The following is a 13,357-nucleotide window of genomic DNA, read 5'->3' as shown; positions in this document are numbered from 1 at the left end:
CTGAGTGGCACAGAACTGGAGGGAGAGGTAAAGAAGTCAAGAGTCAGGATGGCATACATACTATTAAAACCATCTAAAAATAATTAGAAGTTAGCTGGAGCTCTGCAGATGGTTCAGGTGGTTCTCAGGACCTAGGGAGGTTTAGGGTAGGCAGGAAAAGGGCTACCAGATGATTCCAAAGGACAAGAACTTGGTCTGTGGATGCTGGGGAAGGAAAAAAGAGCGAAAGTATTGACCTTTCAGCCTAGTCTTTAGACAAAAGATGACTTTAGGAGAGAAAATAATCAAAATGATGGAGAATATTCTCTCCTGCCTTCCCATCAACACCAAGTTTCTTAAAAGGAGCTGTAGCTCAAAGCAGCAGAACATGAAGAAAACACTGCAGAGAGAAAAGGAGACCAGCCAAATCAATGACAAAGCCATCCATCTTCTGACAGGCAGAATACTCTAGAGCCCAGGTTAAGCCTTCTCAAACCTCAATGTGCATGAGAATCACCTGGAACTTGTTAAAATGTAGATTTTGACTAATTAGTTCTAAAGTGGGGCCAGAGTTTTTGCATTTCAAACAGGCTCCCAGATAATGCTAACACAGCAGGTCCACAAACCTAGCTGTGCTTAGCAAAGGTTAGTATGGATCTCAGGTAAATTCTGGCTTGCCCCATGACCCTGGAGAAGTTACTTCTCTAATTTCTCAGTTTCCTCATTTATTAAATGGAGAGAGCAATACCTACCTCATAAAGCTGACATGAGGAATAAATAAAACTATTTAGCCTAATGCCTCCCCATTACCACTACTAATATGGTATTTTCCAAAGTGCAATACACACACTATTGGTGTTACAAGGACAAACTTAAAAGCTGTAATTTATAGGCAATATTTTCATAGTTATTAGAAAGAAAATTACTGTTACCTTAAACTCAAGATTCATGGGTATTATCACTTAAGAAAAGACTGAGTTTAAAGGAAAAAGTCAATCTAAAAAACTACTAAAGTAAAGAAATGTACAAGAGGTATATGGATATGACAAAAATGATGGGGATGATACTCAACTGATAAAACTTTGGGAAACATCAATTAATACAGGTTATTAAATTTCTGAAGGGAGAGGCTTGACCCAATCATCCCATTATGCAGAGTAGGTGTGTGACAGAGTCCTGAATATATTTCGAAACCTTCTGGTCACTCAAGGTTTAGAAACCACACTTTAACCAAGTATATTCTGACCCACACTGACTTGTATATATTGCATACCTACACTATCATAAATCATCAAACTATTCATAAGGCTAAGGAAAACAATTCCGTGGAATGAAGCTATTTCCCCCTTTGATAGGTAAATTAACCAATCTAAACTACCTCTCATAACTGAACTAAATAATAGAATTATGCCTCCAAGGAAGGAAAGCTATGATTTCATAAAGTCAGTATTATAATGTTTCCTCTTTTCCCACAAACATTTTGTAACACCATTCTAAGGTAATTTGTGGTCAAAGAGATGGATGTGGATGACTGAACACTTTACAAACGAATTTGTCATACTCTTTAACAACAACCTGTAGAGCTAAGACAGGAAGTCTGAAGTCATACATGAGCTGGGAAAAGAGGCAGCATGTTTGTGAGTAGCATGGTTTTCAAAAGAGAGCTATAAAAGGATTCCTGATGTATTTTGCATCTGATGTCTGGTATACTTGGAGCAATTTATCATTCTTACAATTCTGCTGTAGCTGGCCGATGGTTCTATTCAACCTAATGAGCAAATACGAAAGTGAACACAGACATATGTCAGAACTTCACTCATTCATTTGCCCATGATGTGAACCATTTCTTTGCTGAATTGGATAATAGTTTCGAATACTGGAAGAATATTTTCTAAGTTTTTTGTGCTATGCCTAATATACTGGCTGAAGACATGACATACTTCAAGTTTAATCTGCATTATTTTTCCATTTTCTCCATCACTTTCTCAAGTCTAGACAATTAACAAAACAATAAATCAAGTCCTAATTTGGGTTTGCCAATTTCCACAGTGTTAATCCTTCTCCTATGGCTGATTTCAAGTTGCCAACATGACCTCAGTGAACATGGAGTTGGAAGATATGTGCATGGTAAACACCATTACATAGTATTTTCAATACAGATGCAATAGATACAAATGATTTCAGAAGCATAGATAGTAATAAAATGTGTAAAAAGAGTTATGAAGTAATGAGTTTTGAAGATTTTTTCAATATAATTTTTTAATTATAAGTTTATATAATTTAATTTGTAATGATAACCAACTTACACAATTTCTAAAAATTTAATAATTGTCTCCTAGAAGCTTGTAGGGGCTGGTTTTAGCACACCACTCGCCAAGAACTACATCCTACACATTGTTGCTAATCCCACCAGATTTACACATCAATTTTGAGTTTTCCTAGTTAAAAATCTCTTACAGAAATATAGCAAACCTTGTGTACTAGAGACAACAGCAATAAAAATAAACTGACAGATATTACAATCAGAGTTTTTTTATAGCCAAGTTTGTGGTTAACTACAGAAAATAGACACAATAGAAATAGGCCACAAAGCCTTAAGGAAAGCAACTGACAAAAGCACCTTTGCATCTTGGGAGAAAGAAATGTAGGCAATAGATATTTATTTGGGTAAAAAAGGACATCAGGTAAAAATAAAGATATTTGCATCAATTTTCTCAAATAAAACTAATCAGAAAGACTTGATTTCCTAAGCGAACCAAAAATAAAAGAAATAACTGCAGGGAAACAGAAATATTCTTTCTATAGACAACCACCAAATATAAATACTTTACATACCATCATTACATGCCAATTCCAACTTTCTAATTTGTAAAAGATAAAAGAGGAAATTATAAGGGAAACCAAAGCTATTTCACTCATCCTATAGCCAAAATAAATTGCTCAGGGAACGAGAGAACTTATTCCACAAAATTTATGATGTTAACTAGCACTTTTAAAGACTTTCAAAAACAGGTCTGCATTGCTCTGGTAAGTTTTTGAAAAACCAAAAGCAGTTAAGTTGTTCTCAGTCCCTTGGAAAAGTTCGATTAACCAGTCAATGTTAAAAAGGGTGAAATTTCAGCTACCTTCCCTTTCACGGAGGACAGGCTTATATGAATTACTTTCCAAAGCGGACTATAATATTCTTTGGAATTGTTTCCTTCAAAAGTAAGTCTTCAAAGCTGAAGGAAACGTACAGCGCACACATTGTTTATCTCTATAAGATGAACATATGGAAAAATTTATAACTGTCAAGTGTCATTACACTGCAAAACAAACATGTGGACGTATACAACAGGGATAAATAGAGTGAGATTCATTCACAAATTGGAGATGCTGAAAGCACGTGGAAGAGTTTACAAAAATTGCAAAGTTTAAGAGATCAGGAGGACAGTGGTACTAAACTGGCTTCACAAAAAGATTGCATGCAATAGATTCCACTGTTCCTTCCAAATGATAACACAGGTTTGGGCATGCAGGTTAACTTGAGAAGCAGCCCTTAAAGAAAAGGAAAGAAGAAAACAACTCCTGGCTTTTGTTAAAAATTCTAAGCATTAGGGATACTAAAAAAACAAAACAAAACAAAACAAAACAAAACAAAAACAGGAGTAAAACTATTAAAATCATAAATTAAATAACAAGTGAGTTATAAATATTATAAAGAAAACAGAGTTGAAAAATTATTTTAACAAAATATTATAAAACATTTTATTTTAAAACATTTTATTATAAAACATTTAGTTTTCTTAAGAACCTTAATGAATAGCAGTATAAATTGCTGAATTCGGCAATTTTAAAATATAAGCCATTTCTACAGTGACTTTCAAGTAAAAAAGAAAAAAGGGGGGGAAAGGCACTAAATGTATATTTTAAAATGGAGAATTTTGCAGTTTTCTCCCCAAAATCCTCCTTCCATGTGGACTAATATTAGAATATGCAGTATTCCCAAAAGTCTGATTTTCAGGGGCGTCTGGGTGGTTCAGTGGGTTAAAGCCTCTGCCTTAGGCTCAGGTCATGGTCCCAGGGTCCTGGGATCAGAGCCCCGCATCAGGCTCTCTGCTCAGTGGGGAGCCTGCTTCCTCCTCTCTCTCTCTTCCTGCCCCTCTGCCTACTTGTGATCTCTGTCAAATAAATAAATAAAATCTTTAAAAAAAAAAAAAAAAAAAGGTCTGATTTTCATGTACAGAGTTTTAATGAAAAAAGAAATATCCCCCAAATTTCTCAATATCAGCAGTGCCCTGAAAAACAAACAAACAAACAAACAACAACAAAACCCTTCCTAAGTGGAGTGTAATGACAGAGAAGTACTCCCAAGGAAACAAAAGTATTCTCTGTCTGAAGCACACGGGCACTGAGTGCAGAGGCGGAAATAAGGCTCGGATGTTCTATTTTCTTCCGTCCTCAAGTCATTACTTTAACAGGCAAAGAATAACTAAACAGCAAAACTTTGACGGAAGCACATACTTTCCACACACTCTAAGTGTCACAGGCCTGTTTAGAGAAGAAAGACCAAACAATCTATGGCGTCTTAGTCAGAAGGGCCAGAATTAGATGTTTCTGACTAAGGAGACTATTTCTGCCTCTACCATGGCCTCATTTTGTATTGTCAGTGAAGAGATTTATCTGTTCCTTGCTTGGCTTTAAAAATAAAGATTGAGCCACATAACCTCTACTTAGCTTCCTAGAATATTGTGGCATGACAATAAATAATGCCCATAAAAGTTTTGATCTCTTCAGGGAGAATAAAATGAATTCCGACAGAGGCAAGAGAGGTTTTAGAGGTTCCTGAGAGATCAAGGTGGAACACAAGGAACAGATAAACCACCAATCACTGGAAAATGCCTGTTAACCCTCCTTATTTACTTTCCAGATAAAAATGGTCTTTGAAACTAAGCCCATAAACTGTCATCTAGATCATATCCAATTTCTATTTCTATTGTATCCACTTAGGCCATCACTACAAATTATAACATAAGAGCAGGTAAGAGACAACTGGAGTAAATAGAGTAAATTGGAAAACCTGAGGAAAATTTAGGGTTCTTGACTTCTAAGCCTGGCTTCTCCTAACATTAAAAAAAAAAATGAGGAATTAGAAAGTTAGATTAAAAAAAAGAATAGATCTCAGGCCTCTTTACGGTCCCATCTGTTTCTCTCATGAGAAGTCATCAATATGGCTGCCAAGATTTCTTGGTGGGAAAATTATTTTGTAAGATAAAACAACTGCACTTAATTGAACCTTAGTTGTTGGATATGTGACTGAATTTGCATTTAAGTTATTAAGGACTGGGGCACAATGGTTTCATTTGAATCTTCTCTCTGAAGGCTCTGATGTCTGCAAGGCATATACTTTATATATTTTCAACTATTGTACATATAATGATGGCAACAGTTTACTTCTTTTTTTCCCTAGAAGTTTGATTCACAATAGCCACATATTTCAAATACCAGATACTTACTAACATACTGTATGACAACAGAGCAGCATTCAGAGATTTATAATGCCATGTGAAATCACACAGAGTAAAAAAGGAGAAAATAATGGCATATATAAACAATCTTACCAAAATTTCTACATCTTGACATAGTCTGTGTTTGTTCCATTGATTACAATCTTAATCCTTAGGGTTTGAAATCTACCATATAACTAATCTTGAATCATTATCATCTTCTAAGAAAGAATGATAGGTCACTTATAATTTTTAGCTTTAATCCGTTTCTTTAAGATTTTATTTTTATTTACGAAAGAGAGCAGAGAAAGGGGGGTGGGAGGGTGGAACAAGCAGTCTCTAAGCTGAGCTGGCAGCCTGACATGAGGCTTGATCTCACCACCCTGAGATCATGTACTGAGCCGAAATCAAGAATTGGATGTTTAGGGACGCTTGGGTGGCTCAGTTGGTTAAGCGGCTGCCTTCGGCTCAGGTAATGATCCCAGCAGCATGGGATCAAGTCCCACATCGGGCTCCTTGCTCGGCAAGGAGACTGCTTCTCCCTCTGCCTCTGCCTGCCACTCTGTCTGCCATTGCTCGCTCTCTCTCTCACTCCCTCTTTCTCTCTGACAAATAAATAAATAAAATCTTGAAAAAAAAAAAAAAGAATTGGATGTTTAACCAACTGAGGCATCCAATACTAATTCTGGTATTTTATCTCTTTTACAAAGATACCTGAATGTGGTGGTGTTCTCTTGGCCTATGTCATTAATAAATTGGTATCAAGATAATAACAAGAAGGCAATAATACTAAGAGACCTTTGAAGACTGTGACCACCTTTACATGCTCTATAATGGTAGGCACAGCTCTATCAGATGGATGAGATAATGAATATAAATCACCACTTTTTTTTTAATTCTCACTTTCAAATTCATTTAATCTTTCTGAGCTTAAGAAAGGGTGGTTTGCTGAAGACTAAACACCAAGTAAATTGCAGAATAGGGATTTGAGCCCAAGTCCGTCTTGCTTCAAATGTCTGTGTTCCTTCCACTGTGCCATGGGGCCTCCCATCGGGGTACAGTATTTTCTGCTTCTAGTAGGGGAAGACAAGGCCCTCTCAGTATCCAGAATATCAGGGGCAGCTCCTGCTGTCCCAACTGTTCCTAATACGATCAAGCTAAAAGGAAGTGTGAGGGATGAGGAAGCTGTGCTGATTGTTGTTCCCTATCTAATTCTAGAAATATTTTTCCCATAGAAATAGAGTTAATTTCTTCAATGGCAACTAAAATTCACCTTCTGAAATGCTGAAGTTCTAAAATAGTAAGGAGGTAAGTTTTCCTGACATATTAGTTCTCAAGATGAATGCTATATTTTATTTACATATCCCACTCAAGAATAGAACTCAGAATCTGTCTGTGAGAAAATAATTCTTCACTTTTTAGAGATGTATACTAATTTTCCTTGTATTACTTCCATGTTTTCACAGAACATCTGAGCATGTGTATAAAACAAAAAAGCTCACTTTGAACACTTTAAAACTGACATCCTGCCAATCTTCTTAATAAATACCTTAAGTTATTTTTTAAAAGATAAAGAAAAAAGAAAAAAAAAGTCAGGCCCTGAAGTAAGAGATAAAAGGATGAAATCCATGAATATAAACTCCTAGGCAGTTTAATTTATATAAGAGGAAAAGGTAAATTAAATTATTAGAATCTAAAAGAATCAGAGATCTTACTGCAACTAGAAAGCAAACCTACCCCACCACAGATTTAGGATGTATTTAACCCTGGAAGCCCAAATTCCTTTCAGTCACATCCTCTTCTTGTTTCTGCATGAAATCCAAGGTGCATGATGGTAAATATCTAATTTGCAACGTTAGGAATACGAAACTCCTCAAATAAGTTCCCTAGGTTCTCTGGGTAAATTGCCAGGAAAAAATTGTTGAAAAAAAAAATTATATGGCTTACTCTTTCTGCCCAAAGAACTTTTTTTGTAACTGTCTAGCATAGCCTTTCTTCTGGGGGACTTGAAAACAACAGATTTATCTTTTTCCTAAAAGTGGTATATGGGTCGGCCTGAAAATGTGCAAAAGGGACATCCATTACTTAATTAACTCATGCTGATGATAATTTTCTATTAAATGTAATGATATAGATAAACTATCATCCTAACATTCTTGTTACAGACTTAAGAAGGAAAATAATTTTTAAAAACAAAAGTTTAATCTGTTCTAGGTCAGAAAAGAGTTCTGAAAATTCTATCTTCCAGTGGTATGAAAGCTTCTGTAATTGCAAGATTACGAATCTTTCCCTGCAAAATTTTTCTAATTATGTTTCTGACCCAAGAAAGATATACTAGAAAAATGAACAAAAGCTCCCTCAAACTACATTATCAAATAGTGAAAACAGTGTTCATGTCAGTAAGGCAAGGAAAACCAATGTATACTGATCCGTTTGTATCTCTGATTTAAAAACAAAACAAAACAAAACAGACTTCTTGGGACGCCTGGGTGGCTCAGTCAGTAAAGCTGCTGCCTTGGGCTCAAGTCATGATCCCGGGGTCCTGGGATTGAGCCCTACATCAGGCTCCTTGCTCAGTGGGGAGCCTATTCTCTCTCTGCCTCTGCCTGCTTGTGCTCTCTCTGACAAATAAGTAAATAAAATCTTTAAAAAAAAAAAAAAAAAAGACTTCTTTCTTAGGAATAATGTAATCAAACACAATCATTATTGATTACTTTCTATACTGAAGTTTTCAAAAATAAACCTAATGAAAATGTTTCTTAGCTAGCAGGTTATATTCAGCCAGAATATGAATGCTTTCCAGAGCATTCATTTTTCCCTTTTAAGGATGATTCAGCTCCAGTGCTACTTCAGCCCAGTGGTGACTGAAAAAGAGAGGATCATTAATCCATCAACAGGTTCCCCCTGAAGAGTCTCCCTGTGTGCAACTGCCTGTGGGAGGGGTCTGAAGGGGCTAAAAATGTCTAAGCTATAATCCTCTGTCCTCTTGGTGCTTTCTATTTGGCCTGGAGAACAAGACAACTCACGGGCCTTTATTATCTTTTAGGATACACCACAGTGAAGACTGCATGATTTAAACACAGCTTCTAGTTGAGAAACTTCACAAAATTATCCATGGAAATGTCATCCAAATAAAGCTGGAAGACTGAATGAAAGTTGGCAGAAGTACTGATGTTAAGTGGCATTTTACACTCAAAAGCATCCAAATGGGGGGGAAAATGTGGTGTTTGTAGTACAGAATGAAAACAAACATTAAAAGATTTTAAAATAAGGAAATGTGTGAGGATAGAAAAATAGGAGCATGTGTTGAAAAGCAGTCTTACTATTTCTACAGTTACTTATGTTTAAAGAAATATTCGAAGCTAAATACAGGAATACCATATGCTGCTCTAAACCCTAACAAATGTGATATAGGATGGTTTTTCTCCTCCTATTGCTAATTAACAGATTTAACAAAGTTTTACTAAGCATCTACTATAGGCCAGGCACTATTCTAGGGAATACAGTGATGAACAAAAAGACATGAATCATGCCTTCAGGGATCTTGAGAAGAGACATGGAACGATAACATGGAACAAACACTCTATGAGGACAGGGTAATACGGAACAGACCACAGAGATACCAAGCATACAGGAAGGCCCAATTGAGGAAGTGTAGATTGAGACCAGAAGACTAAGCAGGAATTAGACAAAGAGGGATGATGAGGGGTGCCTGGGTGGCTCAGTGGGTTAAGCCTCTGCCTTCAGCTCAGGTCATGATCTCAGGGTCCTAGGATCGAGCCCCGCATCGGGCTCTCTGCTCAGTGGGGGGCCTGCTTCCCTCTCTCTCTCTCCCTGCCTCTCTGCCTACTTGTGATCCCTCTCTCTCTGTGTCAAGTAATTAAATAAAATCTTTAAAAAAAAAAAAAAAGAGGGATTATGAAAGAAGGAGAGAAAGAGTATGTGAAATAGCTCAGAGGCAAAAGGGAGCAAAACAATATGAAAAGAAATTAAATTCAATCAGAAGAGGGAATAGACAAGGAGAACAATGGTATAAGATAAAGCTAAAGATACACAAGCAAGTTCTGATCAAGAAGCCTCTGTCCTAAGGAAAATAAGAAGTGACTAGAGGGGCGCCTGGGTGGCTCAGGGCTCAGGGGGTTAAGCCGCTGCCTTCGGCTCAGGTCATGATCTCAGGGTCCTGGGATGGAGTCCCACATCGGGATCTCTGCTCAGCAGGGAGCCTGCTTCCTCCTCTCTCTCTCTGCCTGCCTCTCTGCCTCCTTGTGATCTCTGCCTGTCAAATAAATAAATAAATAAAATCTTTAAAAAAAAAAAAAAAGAAGTGAGGTGAGGGGTAAATGGTACAAGGATATTGTTACAATCTTGTGTGAGATGATAGCTCCTTGGACTGGAATTGTGACATCCAAAAATAAAAAAAGAGAGAGAGAGAGAAAGATTTGGAAAACCTGAGGCAATATTTAGAAGGTAGCATTGTCAGAATTCTGTTTACATGATCAGAAAATGTAGACAGTAAGGAAGAAGGAAACAAGGGTATCTTCCAAGTTTCTGACTTGAACCATTGGAAAATGAAATCACTGAAGGCAGATCAAGTGTGAAAGGAATGATATGAGTATTAGGAATAAAATTTAAAATGTTTGGAAAGCCCAGGAACTAATGTGGGTTCCAAAATGAGTAGAAGGTAAAAAGCTGAGAGTGTGATGGGGAAGAGATAGATACAATGCTAAATGGGTAGCTGAAGTAGAGCAGTTTTTAAAGATGAATTTAATAAACTTAGGAGCAAGTAGAAAGGAAGGTCATAATAATACAAAGACATTTTTTCAGAGTTTTTAACTTGGTACCTACCACAGAGCTTAGCATTTTGAAGATATTCTCTTTTAATCTTCACAATAACCCTAATACATTGGTATTATTATTCCCAACTAACACAAGAGGAAACCAAGGCTGAAAGTGGTATATAATTTGCCCAAGATTTCATAACAGCAGACCTCAAACTGGAACCCAAGTAAGTCTGATTACAAAGCCCATGTTCATCATCACTAGGCTACGAGCAGAATTTGGGATTCAAGAAAAATCAAGATCCCTCTGAGATGGAAAAGGTTGGAATCCAGACTGTCAGGAATAAAGGAAAACCTTCTTTCCAAACAGAATGGACAGAGGAAAATAATCACCTAAAACGGTTTATACCTTAGACAGCATATGAGAAAGGTCTTTTCCAGAATTGGAAGTAGTCATTTGCTGAGTATCAAGACAGAATTAGGAAAATGTTTGAGAATAGCAGAATAACTGAAATTGTCCTTCATTCATTGAATGAAATGTTTTGAGTGCCCACCTGAACTGGGTACTATTCTAGGCACTGGAGTTACAGTAGCAAGAAAAAGAAAGATAAGGTTCCCTGTTCACGTGATCTTTATGTTCTTGGGGGGGAACACATCAAAGAAACCAATAAATAAACATGGTCATTTCACACAGGGCTACCGTAATGGAGGAAGTAATGCAGGGTAAACTGAGAGTGTTTAGGGAAAGCTGTTTACCTGAGATGCTGGGGGAAGGTCTGTGTGAGGCAGTGGACAGAAGCTGACAAGGAGAAGCCCCAGGTGAAGCATGTTTTACTGGCAAATGGAGAGTTATTTAGGGAATAAAATAAGATCGCTGGGTAATGCTGAAAGGACAAATGAGGTGGGTGCCCACGTATTTGCAGTGACATTAGTCTGCCTTACTCTATATTCTTCTCTAAATAAACTCGGCAGCTCAGGAAAAATTGCAGAAAAAGCTGCTGAGTCACCCATGTTTGGGAATTTACCAGGCCAATACAACTGATGATGGGGCACAGGAGTTTAGTAAGTTGACAGGAGAAAAGTTAGATTTAAGGTCCATGGAAGTTAAACCAAAGAGCAAGGATAGAGAGTTAATTGTCCCATATAATCCCAAATCCCCATGAGGCTGAAGATTTGGTGATAAGAAGGGAAGATAAAGAAACTATGGCCAGAGGGAAAAACATCTGAATTTTAGAAAAGTGGTAAAAAGTGGGCAGGAAAGAGGCATGGAAGAAAAGGGCATCAAAGATGTAATTTTTAAAGAAATGGAGAGAAAGTGATGTTTGAAGAAGAATAATGGGAGACATGGCAGCACACATACACAGAAGATGGAAAGTGAAGTGGAGGCGGGGGTGGGAGGGGAGGCAATGACAGCTCAACCAACTGTTATTTCTTTCTTGTGCTAAGTAAGCTAAAGCATCCTCAATGAAGCAGAGTATTTTACAGCAGGTAAAGAAATGAATGGTGGCCTACGGGTTGCAAGGGGGAATTAAAAGGACAATGGCCCTGCAACAGTGAAGGTGTGGGAAAATGCGAGCAACCTCTCAGAGAGCTGTAGCTCTCTCACGGGGGGATAGTTGGACATTGAGTCCAAAGACCTTCCTAAGAGTGGCTTACCAATTCTGAAATCTCAGACATGCCGGCCATCATTGGCATCTGATCCTTGTGTGAAGGAACCATTTCTCAGGGTGCGATGCTCTCCATCCACAATTCTCTTTTACCTCGATTCCTCTAATATGACATTAACATAGTAAAGGAAGACATCCAAGAGAACCACTAGTCTGGAATAAACATCCTTTTAGACAAATTAAAAAAAAAAAATTGTGCTTTGGAAAAAAAAAAAAAAGAACCAAAGCTGCCATGTTGACATCAGAACAGTAAGGCAGTTTATTTAGAGAGTCATTTGAACAAGGCAGACACAGTTTAAGGACCCAGGGGGGTTTTCAGTTTCCACCATCTGGTTATTTCTCCTAGTCCTCTGCCATGCATCACAAAGCTCCCTGTGAATCCACTTAAAAAGGAAAAGAGCTAACATTCCTCTTTATTTGCTTTAACACTGCCCTCAATAAAAAATGGTACATCCAAAGGATAAAGTAAATATTCAGCTACAAAAATCTCATTGCAAAAATATATTTCTTTATGTGGAAAGGTGTTCTCTTTTTATTGTTAAGTATTAAAAGTAGGTTATAAATTAAGATGTTGAATATGATCTCATTTTTGCAAGACATATTATGTTTTTTATCGTGATAAAATAAACAGAACAAAATTCACCATTTTAACCAAAATATACATAACAAAATTAACCATTTTAACCATTTTCAAGTGTACAGTTCGGTGGCATTAAATGCATGCATGCTGTTATACAACTATGACCACCACCCCTCTTCAGAAATTTTTCATCTTCTCAAACTTAAACTCTGTACCCATGTACAAAAACAATGAATGTTTACATAAGAACACAGAAAAAGTCTGAACAAATGCATATCAAAAATGTTAATGGTGGATAATGCAATTATAGGTGGTTTTTCTTTTCTACCTTTTAGTTCTCCCTATTTTCTGATTTTTTTTTCTAAAGGAACTGCATTTCTGGTGTAATTTTTTAAAGTAAATTTAAGTGATTTTTAAGAAAGACATTGATACTTCAAAAGGAGAGAGAAACAAGATTAGGGACCATGCTCATGACTTTCTATAGATACTAACTAGTTACTAAAATATGTTCTATGAGTGATCTAAAGCAACTCAAATTTTCTACGTATTTTTTAGAAGGGAAATAAAAGTCAATTCTCAATTGCCTAATAAATATTACAATACTCAAAAATAAAAATGATTACAGCACCATAGAGATCTAAATGTCCCCCATTGCCCATTCTCCCCTTCTTCCTAGTAATAAGAACCCCAGCTCTGAGCTGGGTACACTGATGCCCAACCAAAAGAGAATTATTTCCTGGTTATCCCTCTTGTAATTAGTTGTGGCCACGTGACTAAATTTTGGCCAAAGAGGAAGTACTATTCTTCTCTCCTCACTGGCTGTAATACTGACTGAAGGGTTCAAGCTCTAGGAGCTATCTTGGACTG

General features: G+C 37.0%; 1 protein-coding gene across 3 annotated transcripts in view; it reads right to left on the bottom strand.

Annotated features, from left to right (window-relative positions):
• The window catches only part of RAD51B (RAD51 paralog B), a 683,490-nt gene that overhangs the window by 508,630 nt on the left and 161,503 nt on the right, over positions 1-13,357 (bottom strand). The window lies entirely within an intron of this gene.

The sequence above is a fragment of the Mustela lutreola genome, chromosome 7, assembly GCF_030435805.1.
Source record: "Mustela lutreola isolate mMusLut2 chromosome 7, mMusLut2.pri, whole genome shotgun sequence".
In the NCBI taxonomy this organism is placed as follows: Eukaryota; Metazoa; Chordata; class Mammalia; order Carnivora; family Mustelidae; genus Mustela; species Mustela lutreola.
Note: the sequence above shows the minus strand (reverse complement) of the source record. Positions and strands in the feature narration are given on the sequence as shown.